This window comes from Varanus komodoensis, unplaced genomic scaffold, assembly GCF_004798865.1.
Source record: "Varanus komodoensis strain SLA01 unplaced genomic scaffold, ASM479886v1 scaffold3, whole genome shotgun sequence".
Taxonomy (NCBI): Eukaryota; Metazoa; Chordata; class Lepidosauria; order Squamata; family Varanidae; genus Varanus; species Varanus komodoensis.
Window position 1 is genome coordinate 34,748,970 of NW_025335761.1, and position 26,792 is coordinate 34,775,761.

The 26,792-nt window shown below is 42.7% G+C and overlaps 1 protein-coding gene across 29 annotated transcripts in view; it reads right to left on the reverse strand.

The window, feature by feature from the left end:
- SYNDIG1L (synapse differentiation inducing 1 like) overlaps nucleotides 1-26,792 on the reverse strand; it is a 137,589-nt gene that overhangs the window by 25,774 nt on the left and 85,023 nt on the right. For 2 of the 29 annotated variants that reach the window (XM_044436753.1, XM_044436744.1), the window contains one exon: nucleotides 687-778. The exons of the other annotated variants lie outside the window; for them this stretch is intronic. The gene's annotated coding sequence lies outside the window, so the exon portion shown is untranslated. The remainder of the gene's footprint in view (nucleotides 1-686; nucleotides 779-26,792) is intronic. 29 annotated transcript variants of the gene reach the window in all.

Genomic DNA, 26,792 nt, shown 5'->3' on the forward strand with positions numbered 1-26,792 from the left:
ACAACTGTTTAGTTCTGAGGGTCCACTCAGCCATTTCTTATGCAGTATTTTCTGTTTAGGTTCAAATACTCAGGCACCAAATATTTATGTATTTATTGCAGTAGGGAAAGGAAATTTCTTAATCCAGGTATGAAGACTGCAAGCTCATCTCTCTCCACTCCTCTGTCCTGCCTCCTCTGAGCTCCCAGGAACTTGGGGAGAAGGCAGGGAGAGGGATCCCCATTGTTATCTCCAAGACAGAGCATGGCTGCACCTCTGAAAATAATCAACTCTATTCTGTTCGGTCACTAGATGTCTCCATTGCTCTGTACTTATCCTCTGGTCCGGTTCATAAAGTATTTTTTAAAGGGGGCAGTTTTGTGTGGGAGGCCTGGAATCAAGAATCTCTCTGACTCAACCAAATATTGACTGCAGAGGATGAAAAACTGTCTCCATAAGTGCTCTCTCAGTAACTGCCTTGCTTATTAACAATGCCTTTTCTCAATGAATAATCTTGCTATTGAATGGCATAATAAATGCGTAATTATATATGGCTTTTATTGGTGAACAGTCCCAAAGCCTTTTACAACATTACAAAGGGGAATGTACAGAGTCAGAGGAGATCACCCTCCGAACCATGATCTGAGGATCAGGAACAGATTGGAGGCTCACATGCATTTCTGAGAGGGCCCATTTTCAGCATTTACCTGGATTTGGTTTATTCCAATAATTTATTTTTCCTCTCACAGACAAGATACTGAAAAGTTCTTCCTTGCTTTGTGGCAATGCTCAGGAATCTCTGTCATTACCAGAAAAAAGAAAAAGAAAGAAATGCCTTATTTTCAGTCACTGAGAACATAAACCTGTAGTGTTGTGCTAAAGAGGGTATAGCTGGCCCAGTCCAGTCCCAATGGTCTGTACAACAGCCACTAAAGGATTGCCAAAAGCAGGACATCCATCATCTAAAAAGCCTCTACAAGCTGTCTGTAAGCTAAGCCCGCACAATTGGACATTCACTGAGTTTAAAGCAGCGCACCAAATATATATGTTTAAAGTGGTCAATTGCACATTGGAAAAACAAGGACAAAAGACCACACGGGGTTGTCCAAAAATAGCATTTGTCAATGTATATGTGTGGGTGCACATTTAGAAATAACCACTATATCGCAAAAGAAATGAAGATGTGAAGAAGACTATGACAGGTGACCTGTGTACCTGCACCATCTGCTGCCCAGGTGCCACCAGCTGATGGGCAACTTCCTGGGCCCTTGCACACCCTTCTTACGGTTTCTTTTAGCTGTTTTCAATCCTAACTTGGACTAAACAACTTTGCAAACAGAGGAGTGTCCTCTGACAGACCTTCAAATAAGGGATTCCCCTCTGTAAAGTAGGACACCTGGCCACTGTATTTACAATGGATTTAATTAATTTCTTATTCTGGCTGTCTGTTGGGATTGTGAAGACAGAGTGCTTAGGAACCACATGGCAGGGTGCAAAGCGTATTGTGTGCATAGGAACATCTGTAGATTTTAATTTCAAAAGATCTGGTTTCCTTTGCTAGTCAACATAAAGAAAAGAACAGTTTATGATATCATTACCTCCATCAAAGCAACTATTGCCATGCATAAGAGGATCTTACAAGAAATGTAAATTAGGACACAATTCACTCCTTATTCTCTGTGTTTCATGAGCTTGATGAACAGCACAAAACAAGATAAAGCTAACAGCAGAAATGGCTATACAGGTGCAAAGTCCTTGAAGTGTGAAACAGGCTTCTTTAAGGGCAAACAAATAGTTGGTAGAAGAAAAGCAATCTCCATTCTGAACTCAAAGCCATTTGAGGTATTTGTGTATTTATTTATTTAAAGGATGTATAAATTATCCCTAGTATCAGGAAAATGTACAATAAAAATGACTGTAAAGCAAGAGTTCCAAACATATTGCAGGCCACCAGCCAAATTAAATTTTGGGGAAGATTTGGGGCATAGGGCCAAAGGCAAGAGGTGGGTGAGCTAAAGGCAAAACATTCAAACACCCAAAATTTCAGTGTACTTTAGCTTAAAGCTAATAACTGCTGGTGAGTATACCTTAGGGAAGGGCCATTTCAACCTTTTATTATGGGAAGAGAACGCAGTAACTGGGAAATCAGCTATTAAGAGTATATGTATGTGGGGTGGGGTGAAGCAGGAACCACTTGGTAATGCAATAAATGGTCATATAAACATAAAATAAAGGCAGGATAAAATATATTAACTAAATGACTAAATAAAATATTCCTTGGGCCAGAGTAGTGCATGGTCCAATGAATGAATGCAGTACAGGTATACTAACATAGTCCCGGATGTAGTTGGCTTGAGTAGGACTCAAAGGAAATCAAATTATGTTCTGTTTGATAGGAAGATTCATTATCTTAGAAGAGAGATTGCTTTGGGCAAGCGCCCATGCTTATCTATCCCCAAATTGCTTTGGGATTACTTTAACAATCACAAGCTGCACTAGGCCACCCAGCTTTCACTTCAGTTCTACCACCACTCCAACCTATTTTAGTTCCAGATAGTGATGTTGATCCACAATATCTTTGTTTTTTAACAAATGTGGCTTTCCATCCCACTGCTTATTCTCATAATGTCAAAGGATCTGAACATTTGGCAAAATACTAGATTGACAACAGTTTCAAATTACTAAGAAGCAAACAATAAACTGTTAAACAAAGGAAGATTTGTTCAGCCTTTTTTAAAACAGCATTCTTATGAATTCCTACTGCAGTTACTTATGTTTACAGAGGGAAAAGTCCTACAACTCCCTTAGACAGTAAAATGGCAATTACTTCCTGTATTCAGAGTGATCTGCTTCATTCTTAATGAGCAAGGCTGTCCCCAGCCTGGCAGAGAATGACACTAACAAACAATACGTATAAAGCTGGTCCTATCAAGGAGACATTTCTTTTGAGCATGGCAGGAAAAGGAAGTTTTTAGGTTTACAGGGTGGTTGTTGTGCCCCCTCCCACTGCAAAGCTCGCCAACCAGTAAGGTGCAAAATGGTGCTTCGGGCAGTTGGACATATGCTAAGCAGAATACATGTTCGGCATGGGAATTTGTGATGACCAGAAATAAGCTCATGCTAAAGCTGCACAGAAGACGACCATGGCTCCTCCAAGTACATTCCCTGTGCATCTGGTATTCACACAAAAGTCCACACCTGGCTTTCCCCTAAAGCTTCCTTGGTAGAAAAAAACCAATCTCCATTCTGAACTCAAAGCCATTTGAGGTATTTGTTTGTGTATTTAATTGGGGGGTGGGGGTGGGGATAGACTTTTTCCATTCTTGCTGTTGGGCGTCATCAACACTTGCTGATCCACTACAACTCACCTGCTGGTCTACCTTCTGGCCATCACCTGCCCCTCTAATAGCATTAAGGATGGAACTGAATTGAACCAAGGTTAAAACTTTTTCTTAATAAGTATCACCTTCAAAAGCATCCTGTTTTCATAGTTCTTCTAGGGAGCAAAAAAGTCTGTCCACTGAATAGCTGTGGGCATCTGGGAGCAGGAAGTCTTATGTTGCTCAGTCACACACCTGGTATGCCCATTCTGCATCCATTTCATTGCCTGCACTCATACAGGTAGCTTGGCATGACAAAGGATATAAGAACATAAAAAAAGCTGTGCTGGATAAAACCAAGGGTCCATCTTATTCATCATTCTGTTCACAAAATGGCCAACCAGATGCTCGCGTAAATCCTCAAACAGGATTTGAACAACTCCCTCTTGTCCATGTTCCTCAGCAACTTCCTCTCTTGCTGAAGGTAGCATATAGCCAATCAAGACCAGTAGCCACTGATAGCCTTCTCCATGAATTTTTCCAATCCCCTTTGAAAGCCCTCCAATTGGTGGCTATCTCTACATCTTTTGGAAGTAAATTCCATATTTAGCTATGTACTGCATGGAAAAGAACTTCCTTTTATCCCGAGTTGGGGCATGATCTCCTGCATAATCAAATTTTATTGGCTATATAGCACTGTAATACCATCTAACTCATTACACGATCCTTAATTGGCAGTGAGGGAGAATAAAATGATCCTAGATGATCAGCACTGATGGAACACACAGGTGTTGCAAACCAGTAAGTGAGAATGATCTCTCTATGTATTTGGAAAGAAAGGATTACAAAGCCTAGAAGTCATGAACTATTGACCTTCTGCAGCCTCACTGAAAGACAGCCACAAAATACATGCTTGTGACACTCCCTGTGTCAAGTTTTGAAAGCCTAGGAGTTACTGGGGAAAACAAACCAAACCAAAATGATGGTGAGAATCTGTTTTCATTCTTACAGATGGCAACGAACAGAGTTCACATCACCACCCACTAGTAAATCAGAAATAGTGTTATGAGTTAGTTTTATGACTGGGTATGCACTGTATGTTATTCTCCTAAAGAAGGTTGAAAAAACCAGGCTGTAGTATCACTGTATTGATAAAAAGAGACTCCTGGCTGAATATCCAAACCAATGACAAATTCAGCTCTCCAGGAGGCCTAGCTTACCTTCCTGGTCCACAACAAGTGGACAGATGGCGGGAATGCACAGGAAATGAGCTTGCGTAGCCATGGCTCTCTTCCGTCCAGTTTTAGTGGGAAACTGAAGGGTCACTGATCAGGGCCTGGTGGTGGCCACACACTGCCTCTTTGAACTAGGCAAAATAATTGAGGCCTCCTTTCCCTTCTTTGTCTATTTTTTTAAAGTTGAGAATCTATTTGTATCCTTTAGCTCTTTTTTCCTCTTGTTTTAGCTACCTTTTATTTCTGGCTACCTGATTCATATTTATAGCCAGATAAGGCAGCCGGAGGCAACTTAGTGCCCTTCAGATATTTTGGACTACAATTCCCTTAAGCATGGCCAATGGTCAGGAATTCTGGGAGTTGTGCAAAAATCTCTGAAGGGCACCATGTTGTGTACTCCTAAATGGCTTCTCTTCACCCCCACCCCCTGTATGTAATTTTATTTATTTAAAGTTATTATATATTGTTATTCATTAAAAATCTCCTTAGTGCCAGTACTTGATGCTAAAATAATTAAAATACCATTTAACAACTAAAAAACAGTAAATAAAAAGGTTTTGGCCTGGCACCAGAAAAGTAAAGCGTTGGTGCCAGGTGCACCTCTCTTGGAAGCAAGTTCCATAATCTGGACGAAAAGAAAAGGCCCTTCTCCTCCTAACAGCCCTCTTCACCTTTTATATTAGGTTAATGGTGAGAAATACACTTTATACAATGTTCCCTACCTTTGGGGATCTAACCCCAGTTCTGTTATGCACTCTGGAGCTAGAGGCATACTTCATTTAATTTCTCGCATATTACCTGGAACTTAAATTCTTATGAGCAGCACTGTCTCCCCTGGCTCTGGGCTGTTGGTAAATCTGATTCTATTGTGGTGCTTGTCACTCTCTCCTGCCACTTGTTGGACGCCATAACCTGTTTGTTTCTCCTGCTTCTTCATCAGAAATGCCAGTAGGAGCTAAGAAACCCTGCAACCTGCAGCTTTTGGCGAGCATTTGCATGAGAGCACACACTTCGTCTCTTAGAACAAGCATCTCCCACCTCACCCCACTGTCTTGGGCAGAATTAGAATTCAGACCTCATTCCTACATCATTCTGCTGCATGTGTGGAGCTGACCTGGTTTCAGTGTCCTAAGCAAAACATTCAGGCTCTCTTGAATTGATAACTCTGCCTGAGAGGTACACAAGGATATGTCTGCTCCATCCAAATTTTGTCTACAGCAGTGTTGGTAAAGTACTTTTGACTTAAATTGGAGTTTTCTTGCTTTGCTAAGTTCTGTGTCTTCATAAAGTGCTTGTTGCTAAGGGTGGGACAAAATAAGCCAGCTGCTCCCAGTGAATGCAGAACAGCTTGTGCTTGTGAACTGTATGCTGATTGCAACTGTTAATGGTCATTGTTTGCAAACCTCCACCAGCATTTCTGCAGCCATTTATCTGTGCAGACTATGATAGACATTTTGTTTCTTGGAGAGCTCCAAATGTGCATCCTCTGGCAGGGCCTTCTTCCTTCTTCCATTTCCTTTTTCTGCTGGCTCCATGGAATTTAACTATACACATCAAAGGGAGGTGGTTTTACCCTCATAGTTCTGTCTTTTCCTATTTATCATACCTTATCACACTATCCAATAAAAAAACCAAGGGCTCATCAAAATAGCTCTCATTTCAAGGATCACGAACTCTTTTCTAAACCAGATCCTCTTAGCCCAAGCATGTAGTGCTTCAGCCAGGGCTGGCTGCCCTCTAAGAGTACGGCTGGCTATGCATGGCTGGCATCTCACAGAAAGCACATTGGTGGTGTTGAATGTAGATTCAGATTAATCTCAAGCAGAAACTTAACCTGAGCACAATGGCCAAATACTATGGCAGCTGCATTTTCAAAAGGTTCCTTGAAATTGAAAGGCCAGAGCAAGTCATATAAACAAAACCTCCTTTCCATTCCCATCTGTCTCTTTCAGGGCAGGCCTACTAGGGTGGCCATGTGACCTACTTTATAGAGGATAGTCCTCTGTGCAACTGCATTCTTTGTTTGAAAAGCTGTCCAGGTCTAGTTTAAAGGTAAAGATACTTGAGAAAGGAGAGCAGAGAGGGACCTTGAAGTTGTCCATCAGCAGTTAGCACCTGGACAGCAGCCTGGACAGCAAGTGCACTTGGCCACTAGTGCTGGTGACCAGCACAGCCTAGCAGAGATGATGAGAGTTATAATCCAAGACAAGTTGGGTAAGACTAGTTTAGACTGGAGCTTTGGGACTAGAGATGTGCTGCGCAAAATGCATAGACATTTAGGTACACTGAACTCAACAAGAACAGTTATGTCCTTCTGTCCTATTGATTTCACTCTTAGAGAACCTGTATCTGAAAGGTCAGTGGTGGTGGCAGAGCAATGCTTAGGTGCTCTGGACACACACACATTGTATGGGCCCTATGCCAATCCTAACTAAAAGAGAACTGGGGGCACAGACTAAATGAGGAATTGGTGAAAGACCATTTAACGAAATGCTACACAACCTTTGCCTTGTCTCTCCTCTGCCCCCCGCCCCACCATTATATGTTCTGGAGAATATGGTATAGCATCTAACTTGTCCAACCAACAGTGGAAAGCTCCTGTCTGAACACACATTTAGGAATTTCACTGCCTTATATTAACTACTTTGTCCACTGAGAGAAAAATGAAAGTGATCTGGGGAGAGAAAACAGCCCCTGGAGAAAACATTTCCTATGTTGCAAAAGAAGTTTTGATAAAATAGCCAATTTCTATCACTTTTCCTCATTTTGCTTCTTCCCATCTTGCAATTCTACCACTCTTTCCCATTCTGAACCACACTTATACAACATGTTCCTTAGATTTTCTGCTGCTGCTGATGTTCTTAGTGCTGTTTTACACATAGAGCTTTTAATTGTTAGCACTTATTTTTATTAATTGATATTACTTGTTCATTAGCCATCTTATAAGCTTTAAAGCTGAAATGTTCAATACACATTTTAAAGAAACAACTAAATATGTAGGAATTATCCTTGCTTTGTTATGTGTTATATGTGTTAATTGTTACTTGCTATATGTGTTAACAAAAATGGACAGAAGAAAAGCCAGAAATTGCTGGTATATATGTATTTTTAGAAATGCATAAATTCCATTCATGCAGGAAGTTTTCCCTTGTGTATAATCGAGTTACCTTTCTTCTGCTACCTCTTAATCCCATTCCCTATTTTTGCTATACCTATTGTTCTGTCTTCATTTCTTCCCAATATGACAGTGACTATTGCTATAATTGTCTTACAGTACCCATAATGCTTTGCTCCTGAGAAACAATAATAATACTGTATATTTAAAGAACATACCGGCAATGATTTATTTTTAGTATTATTCTGCTGTCACTTTTAAAAACATACCTTGTACTTGGAAACTGCACATTTTCGTGTATCATTTTGAATCTCCAAAATACATTTCAAAGATACAAAGGCTGGAAGATAAAATAATTTTCCTATTCAATTTCAGGAGGGGGACCTCCGGCTTGTAGAAAGTTCTATGGAATAGTCAGCTTGGTTGCAGTCTATGCATCCTTATCTGGGAGTAAGCCTTACTGGACACACTGGACCAGGACAGTCACTTACGCATCAATAAAAAGGAAATGCATCACCAAATGGGACACAAGCACATGCATGAACAGATTTCCCTTTGCTAATATGTATGTGCACATATTTAGGACTGATTAGTACCATTTAAATAGTAATCATGTAATTACTATATTTAGTAATGATTACTATCATTTAAACACATCCTGTCATAGTGGGGAGGAGGATGACTGGCTGCCTGCTCAGTCTGCTGTTAATGCTACGTCAAGACCCTACTTCTCTCCCTCTATATGGATTTTTAGCTTTAAATGGGAATTGGACTACACAGCCCTACCAATAGAGGGCAACAATCCTGCAAATAGAGGATTGCTCTCTGTACGGTAGAACACATGGCTATCATAGATGACGCTTATTTTTCAGAAAGCACGTACAGCAGGAGCCTCTGACTGGCTGCCCATGTGAAGCAGTGCTCCCACACCCACCGCTACTTGATTAGTTTGCTTTCTGATGCTGGTGTATAGAGTTGGATGAGTGTTTTGCATCTGTGTGTGTGTGTTTCTTTGGGTACCAACCTAATGCCATCTGTGAAATAGCTTTGTGGTGGCAAATATGTGATGTGGCATTAGGGCTCAGACCAACTTCTAGCATGTACAAAGTTTCTTGACCAAGTAGTTATCTCTGAGACTCATTGATTTATCCTGGGAAATGGGTGTTGGAACAGAACACTGAGTTCAAATGAACAGTTTTTTGCTTTGGATTTCAGTTCCCACCTCTGTCTTGTAATTATATTCCCAGGCAAGTTACTTTTCTCTTAGTTTCATCATTTTGCCTTCTGAAAAATGGGTGTTTTTGATTGGCTATGTCCTCCATGACAGCCATTTTGTGAATGGGCAAGCCCATTCAGTGAGAATACCCATGATTCTCCAGATTCGAACTGTATTTTGGGAGGTCCTCAAGAAAATTGGGGACCCTTATGTACAGGACTGGGTCATTGTGTTATAACTGTCATTAGAGAAAATGTATATTCTTATGGTGTTTAGCAAAAATGAGGACCTTTTATTTTGTCTAATGTCTTGAAGACAAGGCTGCTTTTTTCATTAAGAGTTTTCTGTCACAGAAATTATCTTCACAGAACATCCTTCCATCTAAAATTGTAACATTTGACTAAAACAACTTTATTAATTAATAACATGCCAAATTTGGCATGATTTCCAAATCTGGTAAATATTGAAAAGAAATTTCCTCCCAAAATATATTGTTTTGAATGTATTGGTCCTAAGTCACAATGACATATTGCTCAGAAAAGCCTATATAGCCCATAGGCAGGGTTTGGAACTGTGTTGAATACAGAAGATCCTGGAAGACACAACTATCCCTGACCCTGTTTTCCAGACTTTTAGGCAGCACATGCCAACATATTTTCAGTTTTCCCCTTGGCTACATATATCCAATTGTCCCTAGTTTGGGGTAGCTGTCTTGGTAAATCATCATCCATATTTTTGCCTTTAGAGAATTCTCCAAGATTCTTGAAGGTTTTTGGAAGTTACATCTTTGAAATGGGTGACAGATTATGTGGCTTGTCTTGAATGCATATGCATGTAAAACACATATATACAAACAGTGATTCTATATCATGCACAGCTTGTTTCCCACTGTGGTGAGATTCATTTTGTACTCTTGGTAAGAGCCTATAGAACTATTTTGTTATTATAAGACATCTTTACATAAAGAGCAAACACCTTCTTGGCTTTTCAAGCAGGGCTGGGAATACAATTGCAGAATTCATCAGACAGCAAATTGAAACAAGGGAGGAGGGGACCCAAATCGCAATCCTTGGCATGACAGTAAGGGTGTTACACAATTGTATGCCTCATTTCATCTAATAAATGCTGGAAAGTATAAATCATGATGACTAAAACAGGATGAATTTTCATTAGCATTAGAAGAGGCTAGGCATTCTGATGCAATGAGCTCAAGTGGCTCCTGAGGGTGCAGTCCAGTGTCCTCCTCTCCAGTGTGTGTAATCCTCCATACTTGGAGGTGAACTTGGGATCCAAGGCATGGAGTGAGCTGCAGCAGGATGATCTTTGCTGCACCGCACCTTGCACCCTGCATGTCAACTAGACAGCTGTTTTTGGCCATCTGGATGAAGCTGCATGGAGGGGGAGGGAAGAAGGATGGGGAGACATCTGGATATGGTGGAAGCCATTGGCCCCACCCTCCTTCCCTTCTGCCCCCTCCCAGGGTGGCCCTTTTCTTCCTCCCCTCGGCCAATTTGTACTCTTAGAAAGGCAGTCAGCATGGTTATTCCTGCGCCTGCTGTGTGTTTGTGCTGGTGGTGGGGACTGGCTGCAGAGTCCCAGCACAAAGGGTGTGGGACCTCAGGGCTGGAACTCCAAATAATCCTATAAAGCCCATACACTGTCAGGAGGCCATAGGACTGTGCCCTTAGTACCCTAAGATTGTGGGTAGCTGTGAAGAACTGGACAGATCCTAATAGCCCATATTAAGTAAGGAGGCTTTCTAGGTCTGCCTGGCATGGAGCCAGTGTGGTGTAGTGGTTAAGAGCATGGGACTGGGACTCAGACGATCTGGGTTCTAGTCCCCGCTCAGCCATGGAGCCAACTGGGTGACTTTGGGCCAGTCACAGACTCTCAGCCCAACCTACCTCACAGGGTTGTTGTTGTGGGGATAAGATGGAGGAGGAGAATGATGTAAGCTGCCTTGAGCCCTTTGTAGGAAAAAGGCAGGATATAAATCGAAAAATAAATAAATAAATAATAAAAAGTCATTTGAAGCATAACATAGAATCCAATGGATTCTGGGAGAGTTCATCCAGACCAGTTTTAGTTTGATTTAGATGGGCACTAAAGCCCATCTAATGTTAACCCACATTGGTTAACATTTGCATGTTTAGAAACACTGACTATAAATAAATGCAGTGCTTCTCACCATAGTGGGGAAGCCAGCGATGAGAGCACCTGTGTGCCTCCACAGTCTGCAGTCCAAGTGAGAAGTGATGATGGGCAACCAAGGGCCCATACTCTCCCTTCTGTCCTCTGTAAAGTAGGGCACCTGTTACAGTTCTAATCCAACACCAAACCCTCAGCAGAATTCATCAGCGTCCCTATCAGAAACATACTGCAATAAGGAAAAGTGGGAGATGGAGATGAAAAGATGCAACTCCCTCCCCAGTACTCCACTCTCTCTTTCCCATTCATCTCCAGTTCCAGGAAAAGGCAGCTGCTAGCAAATGGCTCCAAAACAAAAGGGGATTTGCTGAATGCCCTTTCCAGTTCTTAAGATGTGCCAACACACACTGGCAAGCACATGAGGTACGCTGTGGAAGCGACATGAAGGTGAATGTAGTTTTGCCAGGTGGAAGCAGGCTTGATGAAGGGAGGGGGAAGATGGCATGAGATGTCAGATATGGATTTTTTAATGGAACCATCATGCTGTGACCAGGCTGCACTGAATAACTGTGTGATCTTATTACTGCCATCTTTGTCCTTCCTCTTGTGCTACCCCCACCCCTTTCCTGCCTATTTTCTTCTCTGCTTTGTTGCTTCCGTGATGGAAGACGGAAACTCTCAGAGTGAGAGCTTCTGCTTATTTCTATGAAGTGCCCAGCAAGTCTTTAGGTGTTAGAAAAACATTAAGTGATAAAAAAAATTGCAGAGATTTGAAACTGTGCCGCCTCATGCAATCTTACTTGAAAAACACATTTATTTAGGCACAGTTATGGTCCTGGCACAGAGACAAACATAGAAAAGCTGACAGAGACTGTAAATAAGCAAGGGGGTATTCAGATAAACAGCAAGGAATAGAAGTGTGGGAGGTATCCAGGTTGGTCTGATGTAGCATCTTCATTAGAAGTCTGGAGATTGGAGCAGGAGGCTCTAATGAAATTCAGAGATGATCCTAAATCAGAGGAAGCTGCAAACCTCAGTGAGGGCAGAGAAATTTACATGCATCCATCTTTCCAAAACCTACTATGGCCAAAGGAAGTGACAGCTAAAATGATAAAGAATCCTATTCCGATTGGAATACTGCTTATGGGATCCCCCATTCATATTCAAGTACCTCTGTGCAGTTATCCATGTTACATCATGATTAGACTACTGTAGTGCAATCTACATGGGGCTACCCTGAAGAGTGTCCAATGTGGCAGCTGGGCTGCTAACTGGTACACAATACTGGGACCATGCTACACCTTTCCTGAAAAACTTAAACTAGTTGAGAACTGCTTTCCAGGCTCAGTTTAGCATGTTGCTTTTAACCTTTAGTGTCCTAAACCGTTTAGAACCTGGCTATCTAAAGAAATATATGTCCAGTGATCCTGCCAGACTGCTAAGAACTGCAGGACAGGCCCTCTTGAAGACACTCTTTCCTGCAGAGGCCCAAGTGCATGTGAGAGGTCTTTGTCCTGTACTGCTTCCAAGCTGCGCAAATGTGCGCCCTGGAGAACTACAAAAACTGTGTGAAGAGATCTTTAAAATATTACCTTTTACATTATGTACATTGAATATTGTATTGTTTTTAATTGTTTTATTGCATTAGGATTTTATTGTTTAAAATTGTTGTTGATTACCTAGATGGCTTTTAAGAAAATAAGGTGGCATAGAAACATTAATAAGTTACCATCACTACCACCAAAGAATCGAACCTCATCAAACACAAATACCTCCAACACCAAGTCCAATGTTTTTCCAAGTCCAATGTTTTTAAAGGCCTTTGGGCAGAACACTCTCATTAGGCTGCCTACCTCAGCAAGTACCTTCTCACTGCTATTGTGCCAGCTGCCAATTCACCTCCTTCATCAATGTCACCACATTCTTGATTGCCAATCAGAGAGTTAGTGTGCAAACTGGAAGAGGTATCTTATTTAGTTATTTAGAAGGCTTCTATGCTGCCCCATTCGCCGAAGCCTCGGGGCGGCTCACAATAATAAATAAATAAGACAGAATAAAACAATATAATATGAGTCAACCTGGTCCAAAAAATAAAATAAATGAATAATATTAACAATTAAAATAGTGTTTGAATAAAAAGGTCTTCGCCTGGCGCCGAAAAACAAATAACGATGGCGCCAGGCGGACCTCTCTGGGGAGCGCATTCCATAGATTGGGCGCCACCATCTATTGTCTCTTCTTCTCATTGGCACTATTTTCTGGGCCAAGGTGAGACATAAGCAGGATGCAAGGGAGAAGAGGGGAGAGGGTCCAAGAAGCTCTTGTCAGTGCCTTCCATTGCTGAGATATCAGTGCTTGGCAAGTGGCCATCATGATGATTCTTGATGGTGGTCCTGATAAAATGTTTCCCCAGGGTTGGATCCAGATTTAGGCTTATGCATCTGGGCTAACAAAAGTGGGCTTCCTCATTCCCTTCTCCCCACAGCAGCTTCTCCAGGTACCTGAAAACATTATGCAAAGGATGGGGTACCTGTAGGTATGGGTTAAGCTGCGGTGTGTGTGAAGGAGAGCAGTACCTTTCTGTCAATGTAACTAGATGCTGGACCCAACCTGCAGACCCTAGTGAGCAATCATTGTGTAACTAGACCAAGGGAAAATGGAATATATATAGCTATACTTTGCTATCATCTCTTTGGTATAAGCATTAAAATAAAAATGCAATTGTTGTGAAAGGTTTAGTGTTAATTACGTTAAAATCCAGCAATGTTCCAAGTTGGTTTAGATTGTATAGTTCAGGTTGTAGGATGAATCAGCTCATGAAGGTCTGTTTATTAGTAAGGTATGCCTGAAGCAGTTGGTGTGAGCTTAGGTGGACTCGGGGGGATGTGGAGGATAGGAGAGTCTGAAGGAATGTTGTCCATGGGGTCGTGATGGGTCGGGTATGACTTTGTGAATAACATAACATAACTCGTTACTACTATATTGTGACATAGAGATACTTATGAGGTTTAACAGTGCTGATTAGACAGTAATGCAGTTTTGTTGATTGTAAGCTGCACTTCATAATAGCCATGTCTCCTCAGCTTTTAATAAAATATAATTAAAATTACACATTAATAATACTCTACACATCTTATATCCAGAGAATGGGGCTGACTGAAGGTCTCATAATTCTACTAATCAAAAGAGAAGAAGAAGAATATCAGGCTCTTGTTTGTCTTTTTGGTCTGGTGTGTTCCTCCCACTCCCCCAGGAATATTATTTTACAAAGCAGTCTAAAAATATAGGAAATATTATGAGTGAGAAAAGGGTACAGGAGAATAAAGGAAATGTGCACAGAGTGGTTATTTAGAGCTGCCTCTATGAATGGTTTCAACAAGAAAAGGGATGTAGATGAAACATTAGGAAGAACTTCTTGATGGTGCAAACTGTTCATCAGTGGAAACAGGTGGACTTCCCATTGATCAGGCTGTCTAAACAGAGGCTGGGTGGCCACCTCACTGTTTTTCTTGCATCAGCAGCCTGGATAATGTCTAAAGTCACCTCCAGCTCTGTTACTTTACTCTTCTATGGATGCAGTACATTTTGGCTGCCATCACTGGTAGGGTTATCCCCTGCAGAGTGCCCCAAGAAAATATATGGCCCATGGGAAGCCAGAACAATGCAACTTCATCCCCAAGAGCAGAATCTTTGGTCTTTCCATTTCATTAGCCTTTGAAGTCTAGACATATCAAAAAGATGTTTTGTGGAGTCAGAGCTAGTTCACATATTTATGTACTTCACTTGATCTGTCATAATTTGATGACCCACAGTTAGGGATGAAGAGATTTTGTTAGATCCATTCTTTCTGTATTTTGTGGATTGACTGGTGTCTTTTGTTCTGTGGTTATAGTATCATTTTGATACTGCTGCATAGCTGAAACTCTCTGGGCAGTATACAGCTGTTGTCTGTTCTTTGATGGAACAGATTAGTTTTTACAATTCCATGAGAATTCAGTGCCTCTTGATAAGTGAGCACTAGTACTAAAGCACATTCACACAGATCCTCCTGAAAAAGGTTTTTTTAATGCCCGCAACTTTTGGAAATTTAACTTGCTAATTTTCCGCACTTTCTAAGATATCAAACCATTACTGTGGAATCTGCAGGCCAGATTCATAAACATTCAAACTCATTTGAATTGACTGCAGATTTCTCCATTTCAAGTTACAGCTGGATGTATGAACCGTCTCCATTCACAGCACTGTATCTGAGGTGAAATGAACAATGCTAATGGTGGAGTTTGATCTGTAATGGCTAATTTGGCTCCACAAGTGCCAACCACCACTGCTGCTGTCATCAAGTTATGCAAACAAGTGAACTGGTCTTTCTATGACAGATGGGGCCATCACATTCCCAAGCAGGTAATCTGTTAGGGGCCAGGCAGCAGCAATAGGCAAGGAGGTGCACCCACTTTTTCTTTCTGTTTCTCCTCCTTGCTCCCCTTCCTTCTTTCTTCCCACTAAGTGAGTTGCTGGGAAAGGGACAGAGGTTTGAGAGGTTTGAACTGTTAAGGCAGAAGGGGCTGCATGACATCAGGCCGAGGGCTACAAGCTGCCTACTCCTGCTTAACCAAATAGCATAGTAGCTTGAAACACAGAAACCTGCTTCATGTGAGGTCAGACTATTTCTCCATTCAGTCCAGTATTGTTTACTCTGACTAGCAGACATGCCCGGTGTAAGACCTTCTCCGCATTTCCTAATGTGGAGTGACATGTCACCACTGCCGTCCTCCTCCCCTCTTCCCCCACCTACCATTTGCTGCCCTCCCCCTTGGCTGTCCCACTGTCTGCCTCCATCTCAATGCCTCACTTGGAGAGGTTCTTTCTCAGAGCAAGGCATGATGGGTGCAGTGCGGGTGCACATGGCAGGACTGCTCAGACAGCTGCTTGGAACCCACCACCCAGCAGGGACCCACTGGCAAGAGCCCCCTGGAATCGTGCCTTTCCCTCATTTGTGCAGAGTGGACTCTCTGGAGAGCTGCAACAGCCTCCCTTCAGCTGTCACATTTGCAGTAGCAAAGCAACCAGATCATCCCAGAGAGTCCACCTACCTGATGCCTCATTCTTTTTTATGTATTTTATTAAATTTTTTATTAAATTTTTATTAAATTTTTATAATTTTTATTAAATTTTAAAGAATATAGAACATAACTAAAAGAAAAACGTACAATTAAAATCATACTGTAACAAAACTGTGCATCCCACCACTGGGACCATTGGATAAACGCTAAATCATTTGCTCTTTCAAGAAGCTCTACTCCAAATTGCAATGAATCTTGTGGAGGTTCAATCCTTTCCCTTTTATTAGCACATACTTAATAAATGGTCCCCACATAGAGTCAAAATTTTTCCTGTTTATATAGTCTTTTTAAATTTTAATATTATTTATAGTTATATTCCAAACTTCTCTGTACCAATCACTCAACTGATAAACATGTTTTACTTTCCAGTTAGGCACATGGAAACAAAGCAAGTCAGAAGGGGCCAACTGGGCCATCTAATCTGACCCCCAGCTTCAGCTGGGTTCACTCATGTAGTCCCCAAATTCTTTGCTATAATTAATATTGCAGCTGTAATTCTTTGTTACAATTAATCTTGCAGCTGTCAATAAATTTGTTATTAATTCTTTAATGTTCCATCTCCATTGCTTTCTGTCAAATAGTGAAAATAATGAATTTCCAGGATTTAGTTCAATATTTAAACTCAGCATTTTGCAACTTTCTTTAAAAATTTCTTTCCAAAATTTTATCGTATATTCATATTCCCACTGTATATGGCAATATGTACCCACTCCCCAACCATATCACCACCAGTTAGCATATTTGCTATCCATATGATTCTATTTTGCCAGAATTAGGTACCATTTCCATACTAGTTTATTATAAAAAAATCCTTTATTCTTACTGACATTCTCTAAGAAGCCTTCAAAATGAGGCTTTGAGTGGGTAATGCTCTGAAGAGCTATGCTGGTTGCTCTCTTGAGTTGCCACCTGCTGTGTGCTCAGAATGAAACATAGTAGTGGACCCTTCTGGTGGTGACGGGATCCCAAAACCCTCACCTTTCCCTAATTGCTGCCTGAGATGGGGAATTGCTCAACCTCATGGGAGGGCCAGCCATATTGTGAGAGATCTTCAACAGAGATCTTGATGCATCTCACATGCGACCTGGTTCATTAAACCAGAGATGTGGGGGGCTTGAAGTAAGGGTCTTTTGCATTCAGAATGAACTACCACTGAGCTATGGAGGAAGTGCTGGACAGGTATGAAATCCTACAGGAAGAATTAATTTACAAAATAATTGCTGGAATGGCTACTTCACAATAGCAGAAAGCCTTTGGGACACCAGTAACTGCGAATCATGTACTCTTTTGGAACAGCAGCGAGGTTTTGCTATAATCTCTACACCTGTATCTGGGATGGGCTCATAGTAATTGCTACTGTAATAAGTTCCCCAGGATTTAGGGTGCTTCTGGCTTGTAGTGCTACCAATCAAAAGGCATGATGCACTTATTCTGTCTTTCCCTCCTTACCTGATTTTTTAATGGTAAGAAAAAGATGGAAGCAGCAGTGAGAAGTCAGGGACATATGGTCACCCCCATGAATGAGCCAAGGGTATGCTGCATGACAAAGCCTTGTCTGGATACACCCCTGATGTCCTCAACTTTCATGTTTACCATGAAATCTTGTTTTATTTCAAAAGAAAGGTAAGAAAAATAGCAACAGACATAACAATACATCAAGATCACTAAAGAAACAAAGGAATCCACTAATTATACTTCTTAGTGTATATCTGAAATGCCAATAGAACATCTACAGTAAAATGGCCTAAATATGAGCTGAATACCCAATGAAAAAGTAAAAAATTACATTTGTATAGCATATGAAAGGAACATTTGCAATCTGTGTTTTGTGTGTATTGGTCCAAAAAATAAAAAAATAGAGGCAACTTGGTTGGGATTTGATCCAAAATGTGAAAAGTTTCAACATAGGAAATAAATGGGAACCATGATGCCTTACTATATTTCTGAAGTTAAGGTACATTGCTGCCCTTACTAAGTAAGTTTATGCGTAGCCACAGTCTCCCAAATTTTATCTACTCACTGTTTTTTAGCTGGTTGCTTTGGAGACTTACAGTTAGAGGCTATACATAAATTTGCAGCTGTATACAATTGCTTTAAAAGACCTTTATGCAAGAATCCAAGACTATTAAGTTCAAAAGATGTGACGAAGCATAGCTTTAGGAATTGCCAATAGCCCTTCCAACAATATTGACTCTAATTTCAATGTATTAGATGAAGCTGTTCAGGAGTTACTGAGAACTTTGCATTGTTCTTCCTTTATATTATTATTAGCTGATTATGATGCAAAAGAAGCCTAATACACTGCCAATCATCTTCCAAAGACTCACTTGTCAGTCTCCCTCACCTGCCCATAGGATGGCTTGTTGTCCAGGTTTCATGTTTTTAAGTATGTTACCATGATTGCTAACAGAACAGTTGTGGAACCATAAAACATCTTGAAATCATGGAGCAGTTTAAAACTGGACCTCAGCGCCCAAGCTCAGGGTCCTTCTGCCCAGGGATCACTCAAAATAATGGGAGTGAGAAAGACAGTTGCTCTTGCTGCGCATTCTCCAAGGCCTGTTGATTGGAATTCAGAGGAAGAGGAGGAGGAAGAACAGGGGGAGACCTCAGAATGTGGGCCAACTCCAGACAATGAGATGAGAGAAACAGAGATACTTATCTCTGACCAGAATCTCTCGGTGCTCAGGCAGCCTCTGAGAATGTTCAAGACATACAGTTATCAGAAGGGAGCTTGGAACAAGGAAATTTCTCAAAGACACATGAGGATATGACTGACTCCATGCGATGTCAGCAGAGAAGGGTGGTCCAATAAGAGAATCAGCATGCAGAGAGGATGTGTGCTTGTTTCCAAAAGGCCCTCCCAAAAGGATGGGGCCCAAACATACTCCGAAAGCATGTTCCTAGAAGTGAATATTAGACTGGGTTCGATCAACCACTCTGTCCATGCTCAGAGATTCATTCTGGGGTTTTGTGCTTCTGGAAAATGCTTTGGTCACTAAAGAACATTTTGCAAGAAAGGTCCCTGGCATGTCTAGCTCATGACACAAGAGGCAAAGAGCAATAACTGATGGGGGCGGCAGCAGACAATAGGCTCAGCACCAACACCTGGGCTGGCATGGACATACAAGGTGATGCCAGCCAGTGCAGCCTCCTTGGCTCCTTTTAAAAAAGTAATGGTGGTGTCTGGCTGGGCATGTCTGTGGTGATAAATGTTCATTTTATTATCTTTGACTTTCAAAATCTATTACCCTCTTCCAGAACAAAATGGCAGCTACCCCCAATTAAGTGCTTGGCATCGGGGCAGCAGAAACAAAATTATGTTATTTCTGTAGTGAGATTGGGGCTATGAATTGCATTTAAAATGCCAACAAACACATGCTCAATGTATTTATCAGTATTATCAAAATAGTTATTTCTTTGTTTGTTCTAACATCAGGATTATAGAAGAACTTGTAAAGCACGGAATGTGGGGAATTAAAATGGTAGTTGTGTTCTGTACAACTGAAGCTATCTATCTCTACATGACTATCCATCAGGGGCCAGGTAGGGCTTTCTCAAACTATTATATCCAGAATCAAAAATTACCACCACATGGAGTCAATGGTTGGTGGAACAAACAGTGGCTGCACATGGCTTCTAATGGTCAGGACTTATGCGCTCCACAAAACTCCCTTCTCCTTCACTACAGCTATTCTATTTATTCTCCACGTGTTTCTCTCCCCTTTTCTCCTTGTTCTCTGCACGTTGGTGTTTGGAAATGTATTTCCTGAGAGGGAGAAATGCAAAATTAACATATGTAAATATTTTTCTAAAACATAGAATGTAGGGCTTTTCTTTTGACAAGTGGGATTTGGATTGATTGGAGGTATCTGGTCCACATGGAGAGACCTGCTCTTAGCATTAAGCTTTATGTCTCTCAGACCTGGGCCATTCAGGGGCAGCGTTCTCAATCTAAAAAAGTCCAGAGAATAAAGCAAAAAAACCCCTTACAATCAGAGAATTGTCTTGTAAAAGTGCTTGTAATACATCTCTCTGGGGAAATAATTTCCCCAGTGTTTAAAAGAAACACTACAGAAGGAAGCAACATTAATAGCAAGAACGGTTGAAGCAGACTGGAGGAGAAAATTAGATGAGAGTTTTCAGAGTGATGTAATTTTGGTAAAGGGTTTGGAAAGAAAGAACTTTATCCTCAGATCTAAAACCTTCAGATTCTGCTTTGAACTAAACACAGTCTAGTGAATAAAGCAAAATTGATTATCAGTGATGTTAACGTAGAAAGCCTTAAACAACTTGAATTCCAAATATCTGAAAGAGCATCTCTTTCCCTATAGACCACCGAGGAGGTCCTGTTATCAATACTGACACCCTCAAGGCTGCATGGAACATTAAGCGCTTTTTCTGTGGTGGCCCCAAGGTTATGAAATTCCCTCCCTGCAGAAGTGCATCTGACACCTTCAATGTATGCATTTTGTAGGCAAAGTAAGTAGTGCCTTTTTGCTCAGGCTTTTGGAAGCAGATGAAGGATGCTATTTCTTCCCCACAGTGCCCCCCATGATTGTGTGTTTTGAATTCCTATGAACAGAGCTTTTTCACAGTTGATTTTAAGCTGTTTTATTGATATGCAAGTACCCTATCCTGGGATTGTAAAATGAAGGGCAGGCTACGCAGAAAGGGGTGGGAGGGGGGAGAGAGAGAGAGAGAGGGTCTGTGCTATGATTTGAGGGACATGCACTTATCTATATTTGGATCATCCACACTCAGGAGGCAGGTTGAGGAGTTGGGGTCCTTTCCCTGTCTCCATTATTGTGCTCCAAACAGGCACTGTGTTCTTCCCCCAGGCAGGGTTCCAAACACACATTTGGGACTTTGCTAGAGGAGTAGCTTGGAGGGTGATCTGAAGCAACAAAAACCTCCCAGTAACAATCCTGGTTATGCACCCTCTGTGTCGTGAGCTAGGAGTTTGCTCCCCAGCAAAACAGACTCTCCAGCACTTCTTATAAGCATCTTTATTCTACATAGAAATATCTGAGCATACACAAGTCTCTGAGCGTACAAACAAAGTGAGATGTTGAACCCTCTCTGCCCCCCTTTACCCAGAGCTTTGCTTATGAACCTTCTGGGTCCTGTCTCAGGAAGGCAGGGCAATGTGGAACTGGGCACACCTGTGTTCTGAGCCCCTAACTGGGCCAGCCTGCGGCTGTGATGACAGGCCCTTGGGTCCATCTCCTCAGGGGGCCAGCATTCTCCATCCAAGAGACCAACCATTTCCAAAACTCCTCCCTCAGGAAATGTTTGTCCTTCTGCTTCATTCCCGCAGGCAGTGGGACTGGGCTCCATGGCTGTGCTTGAACTACTTACATCCAGAGCTGGCTCAGAGTGGTACTGATAAACCGGGGCTGCAGGTGCAGGCCTGTCCATTACAGCCACAATTCCGTTACCAGAGTTCAAGCTCTGAGCGCCGCCTGGGTCAGTCAACTCCCCCTCATCTTAAGTCTCTGAGCTATCAGTCCCACCGAGACAGCCAGCTTCTCATGTGTGCCTGGGAATCTCTCCAGAGTGTGCACTCACAACACCCTGTTACTTCTGCATTGCAGCAGTAGCAAAGCTGTCCTTCGTGGATGCTGGGATGTGTGAAGTGGTTTTTCATAGAAAGCCAAGTTTGGCCCTTCCAGTCACATCCCATGTAATTGCTGTATCTGCATGGAGATTACTTAGTCTTATGTGAAGAATGGTACAAGAGTTTATATCATTAAATTACTCAGCTGTGATAGGCAGCGCATGCAGTAACTGTCTGTTCTGGGTACTCATGGCAAAATGAACATCATACATGACAGTATTCAGTCTCTTCCTTGCATGTGGTCTATCTCCATATAGAAAGCCTGACACAAATGAACTGGTGGCACCTCTCTTCTGAACTTACAAGATCATCCTGTGCCCCCATCTTAGAAACCTGAGTATTCGCTACATCTGCAGTGGGAGGCATCTCCTACATCACTTCTTATCCACATGCTCCCTGTGACACCTCACCCTCCGTCCAACTTCTGTGCCACTAATGCTACTTCTCCTCCACCACAGATCAACAATCCTCATGCCATTTTCTCCCTGTCCTGAAATAGCTGGTTCTGCACTACATGGGGGGCTTGTGACCACACACCTCTTTTTCAGCACTAATGTATGACACACACTTTAGGAAAATCTGAGCTGCGATAGTTCACACATGTGTTGCCATAAAGGCATGGGTTTAGGTCCAGGATCTGCCTTCCATGGATAGAAGGGTTCTACTCAAGGAAGATGCCTGTACCAGATTTTGGGATCTGCCTTGCACCCTGCACCACAGCTCAGTGTATTCAACATTGCCCAATATTCTGTCTCAACATTCATTTCTTGCTAAGCCACCTGGCAAATAAGCCAAGTGGGTTGGTTGTTTGCCAGACAACCTACCATGTGCCAAACCAATGATCAGGCATGCCATGGCTTGTTTGCCTCTTTTTTCTCCCTCAGTTCCCTGACATATATCCCAACAATAGTTCTCCAGACAACAAAATCCTCACAGAAATATACACAAATGTAATGCTTGAGAAGTCACTGGCAGGGGAAATGGCACACCTGCATTAAATGCTCTGCTCCTGAAGGTGCACAATTTTTCTCTCCATTTATTTCCCAGCCATTAAATTTGCATATATATCTGCAGTTTTTAAAGAACTGTCAGGGAACCAGAGCAACCACAGAAGTGCTCTGAAAGGTGTGTGTGGGAATTAATATCTCCCCTTTTGGAGCAGCTGGAGAACTGGGGAAGTGTTGAAAAAAGGTGGAAGTACTGAGAACCATCCGTTCAGCATCAAAAGTTGAGATGATTAAATTAAAGGCAGAGATCAAGTCCCTATGCCCCCTTTTGGTGCACTTTCTGTTGCTATTCCCCCACTCCAACTTTTCCCAGTGTTTTTCAATTGACAGCTAAGCACTTGGCCCCTGGCAACTGTGCACAAATCAGCATATATAACATTTCACCTTGTCTGCCCTTTGGCAGTAACACTCACAAGGAAATTGACCAGGCAGGTCTGTGCATAGCAGATATCTGTAAGTGTACACCTGCACACCTGCAAAAGTCCAACAACAGAAATAATAAAATAATAATGATGGCCCCAATTCTGCATTTTAAGGCCCCAAGTTTTGTTTTTAAAAAGACTGAGGAATGAATGTCTTTCCAAAGTGGTCTTTTGGCATCTGTGGATGAGAAGTAACTGGCAATAGAAAAAATGAAACATAGAAACAGAATGAGTCAGAAGGGGTCTCCCGGGCCATCTAGTCTGACCCCCAGCTCCAACCAGCTCCGCTCATGACATGCCCACCATGTGCAATGACAGGAAGGAGTTTTGCCACTCTTGCCTGGTAGTTCTGTAACCATTAGAACAATTCCTGATAAAATTGCTTTGCTGGGTTCAGATGACATGGCAAGCCATGTGGACAAGAACAATGCTAAGGCAGGTGTTCACAAAAAATAAGCCTCCCTGCAGAAATCATGCCAGGTTTGTCTGGTTAACTTGCTAAGATGTTTTGTTGTATGAACCATGAGGCGGGGGAGCGGCCAAACAAAGAAGGGGGCAAGGAAGGACACTTCCTTCCAGCTCAGCTACACATTTGGATTACTAGATTCCTGCATTTTGTACTCTTCAGCTAAGTTAGAGCTACAATTGATTCAAGGTAAGCCAATTAAACCTTGCTTTTAACCAGCCAGTTAAGTATTACTGAATCTAAATGCTATTTTAAGAACATTTTATGCAAAAGATGAAGAAGGATTCTATGAACTAAACCATGTATTATTTGAAAAACCAATTTGGACATTGGACATGCCTAAATTAAGGGACTCATGTGGATGACTTAAAAGTACCTCCTTTCACAGGAAGGCACTTCTAACAAAATCTCGCTTGAACGCCACATTTTAAGCCTGCAATTAATTAATGAATCAGCATGTAACAATAGAGTAACCAGCATGAGAAGTCAGGATGAGACAGGGAGGTGAAAGCATAATTGGGAAACACTTTTACTGCAAGAAAAGACCCTAATCCAGCTGCACAAGATGGCAGCAGCACCTGGTGACTCCTATGTCAGCGGAGCGCTTTATCCTTTGCAGCTTTTATTCTGACTTTTATGGAGCTCTCCATTGGGGATGGATCTCAGAACCATGGATAACCCCTATAAAGCTCAGAGTACAAAGTGTAATTGATGAGGATAAGGAATCACCAGCTTCCCCTGCAAGATGGACTGAGTAGGGGGAGGCATGGAAATCATAGGTGGGGGGCAGGGATATTGCAGGAGGTATCCTGCACAAGCTTTCATCATCACAACACCAATGTATCAGGAAGAGAAAATGAGACGTTCCGTGTGGAAGAACCTTTCTAGATTTTACATTTTGGTTGCTGTACCAAATTGCAGAGCATGCAGCTTACCTCAAGGGAGCTGCAGCCCACCTCTGAAGAGTGGTAAGGAGAACTCAAACAGAGGTAAGTAGTGGTCTGCCTTCTGGGCAACTGTAGCCTATGGGGTAAAGTGTAAAAAGGGAGCAATTATCCTGGGAATAAAACTGATTTGCCTGGAAGACCAGTAGATTCACAGAGCAGGTTAGCCACAGCCGTGGGACTTACACAGAGATGGCTGGAGAGGGGGCAGCAGCATAGAAATAAAAGCACAAAGGGTTCTGCCATAAGACATTTTTTCATGACTGATGCTAAAAGTGACACGAGTGGATCCTGTTCATGTCAGCTAGAGGCATTTTTGGGGAAAAAATACATTCACACTACAGGCCAATTTAAGCAAAAGACCATTACAATATTTTGTGTGCAAGTGTTATAAACTAGAATGAGAGATGCAGGCTATCACACACACACACACACACACACACACACACACAGTTTAAGGACTGCCACAGCATCTGCCCCCAAGGCTGACGATGGAGCCTCCAGAGTAAAATGGAGCAAGGCTTGCAGTGTAAGACTATAAGGGCACCAACAGACCAACACTGCCAGTACTGAAACTGCAGCAAATGATGCTCCCCATTGAGGTGCTTTAGATCCATGCTTATGACAGAAAAGCATTCCTCAGCACTCAGAGGGTTTCTGCTTTGCCCATAGAGTTTTACCTCTCAGCTGCTGTAGCAAGATGGAACTACACTAGCTCTCTAGGTAGCTTGTAAGCACTTATGAGAGGCAATCATGCCAAGAGGGGAACTGCGATTGGGGCTGCAAGTTAAAGCAAGTGTCCCCAGAGAGTCAGTAGGGTAATAGACACAGTCTTGGATATGGACTGTGAAGTCCCCTGGGTTCACAGCCCCCGCTCTGCCACAAAATCACAAAATACAGCGGATGATCTTGGGCTAGGCACCTCTCCGCCTGACTTACCTTACTGTTGTCTTGGGAGGATAACACAGAATAACGATCCTGAGCCTTTAAGAGTAGTCACAACCTCAAGGGACCCCTCCTCAGCTTGTGTGGAGAACAGAGAGAATGTTTAGTCTGCTCTGCACAGTCTTTCTCTTTGGGGAGTGTGGTTAGGTGGAGATTCCCTGAAGACACTCAAGTGTCCAACATGAACAACTCCTTCCCAGCCTCAGTGAGCTGCAGGCTATTGCCCAAGTCTGCTTTTAAGCCAATGCTGTGATCTGGAGCGCACTTCCTTGGAATGAAATACCAGGGTCATAAATTTAACTTACTTCCGATTAAGCATCCATAGGAGTGCTTGTCTAGTTGCAATTCAATGTGCATTTACTCAGGAGTAGTCCCAGTGAACTCAGTGGAATTTGCTTCCAGGTACACATACTTAGGATTGAGCTGCTTGCATCTTTCTCCTTCAGGGCTTTCTGCAGGTGGCAGATTCAGCGTGAAATGTTCAATACCACAACTCGGAGAAGTAAAGGCAGCCGGTGCAGAAGACTGCTGGCAGCAGGTGCTTGTGCTATGCCAGCCTTCCCCCATCTGCAGCTTTGGGCTGCAGCTCCCATTAGCCTCAGCCAGCACAGTCAATGGTTGGGGTGATGGGAGAGACAGACAAAAACATCTGGAGGGCACCCGCTTGGAGAAGGCAGTTCTACCGAATATGCTGCAGCCCTCTCTGAAAAGGCTTTTCAAGCTAGGCCAGTCCTTCTGGGACACTCGCGGGATGGGGCTTCTCTACTTGCTTGGCCCTGACAGTCCCACTTCCTGGGGACACCCAGGAGCGAGGCGCCCACTAGGCTGGCCTAGCTAGTCCAGTCCATGGATTATCTCGCGCCTAGCATCGTGGCCTCAGGCCGCTGAACTCACCTTTCCCGTTCGGTTCAAATTCAATAAACGGGGCATGCGTCGGGGACCCAAACATCCCCAAACTTCACTCAAACGGTACTAAGGAAAGCCACGCAGCACCCCACGCCATTTGCCAGGCTGCGCCCACTTTCAGCGCTCCCCGCGCCCCAGCCCCAGCTCCGCGATTTTGGTCCCATGCTTCGGCGAGGGCGACGCACGGCGGGGAGGACTAAACTTCGAGGGTCTACGCGCCTCCGTGCAGCCGAGCGCGAGCCGCGAGGAACGGGCGGAGGTTCCTCCGGGAGCCTTACCGGAGCCGGGAGGAGGCTGCCTCAGCCACTCAGCTGGAGCAGGGCGGCGTGGAGGAAGCCGGGCGCAGGCA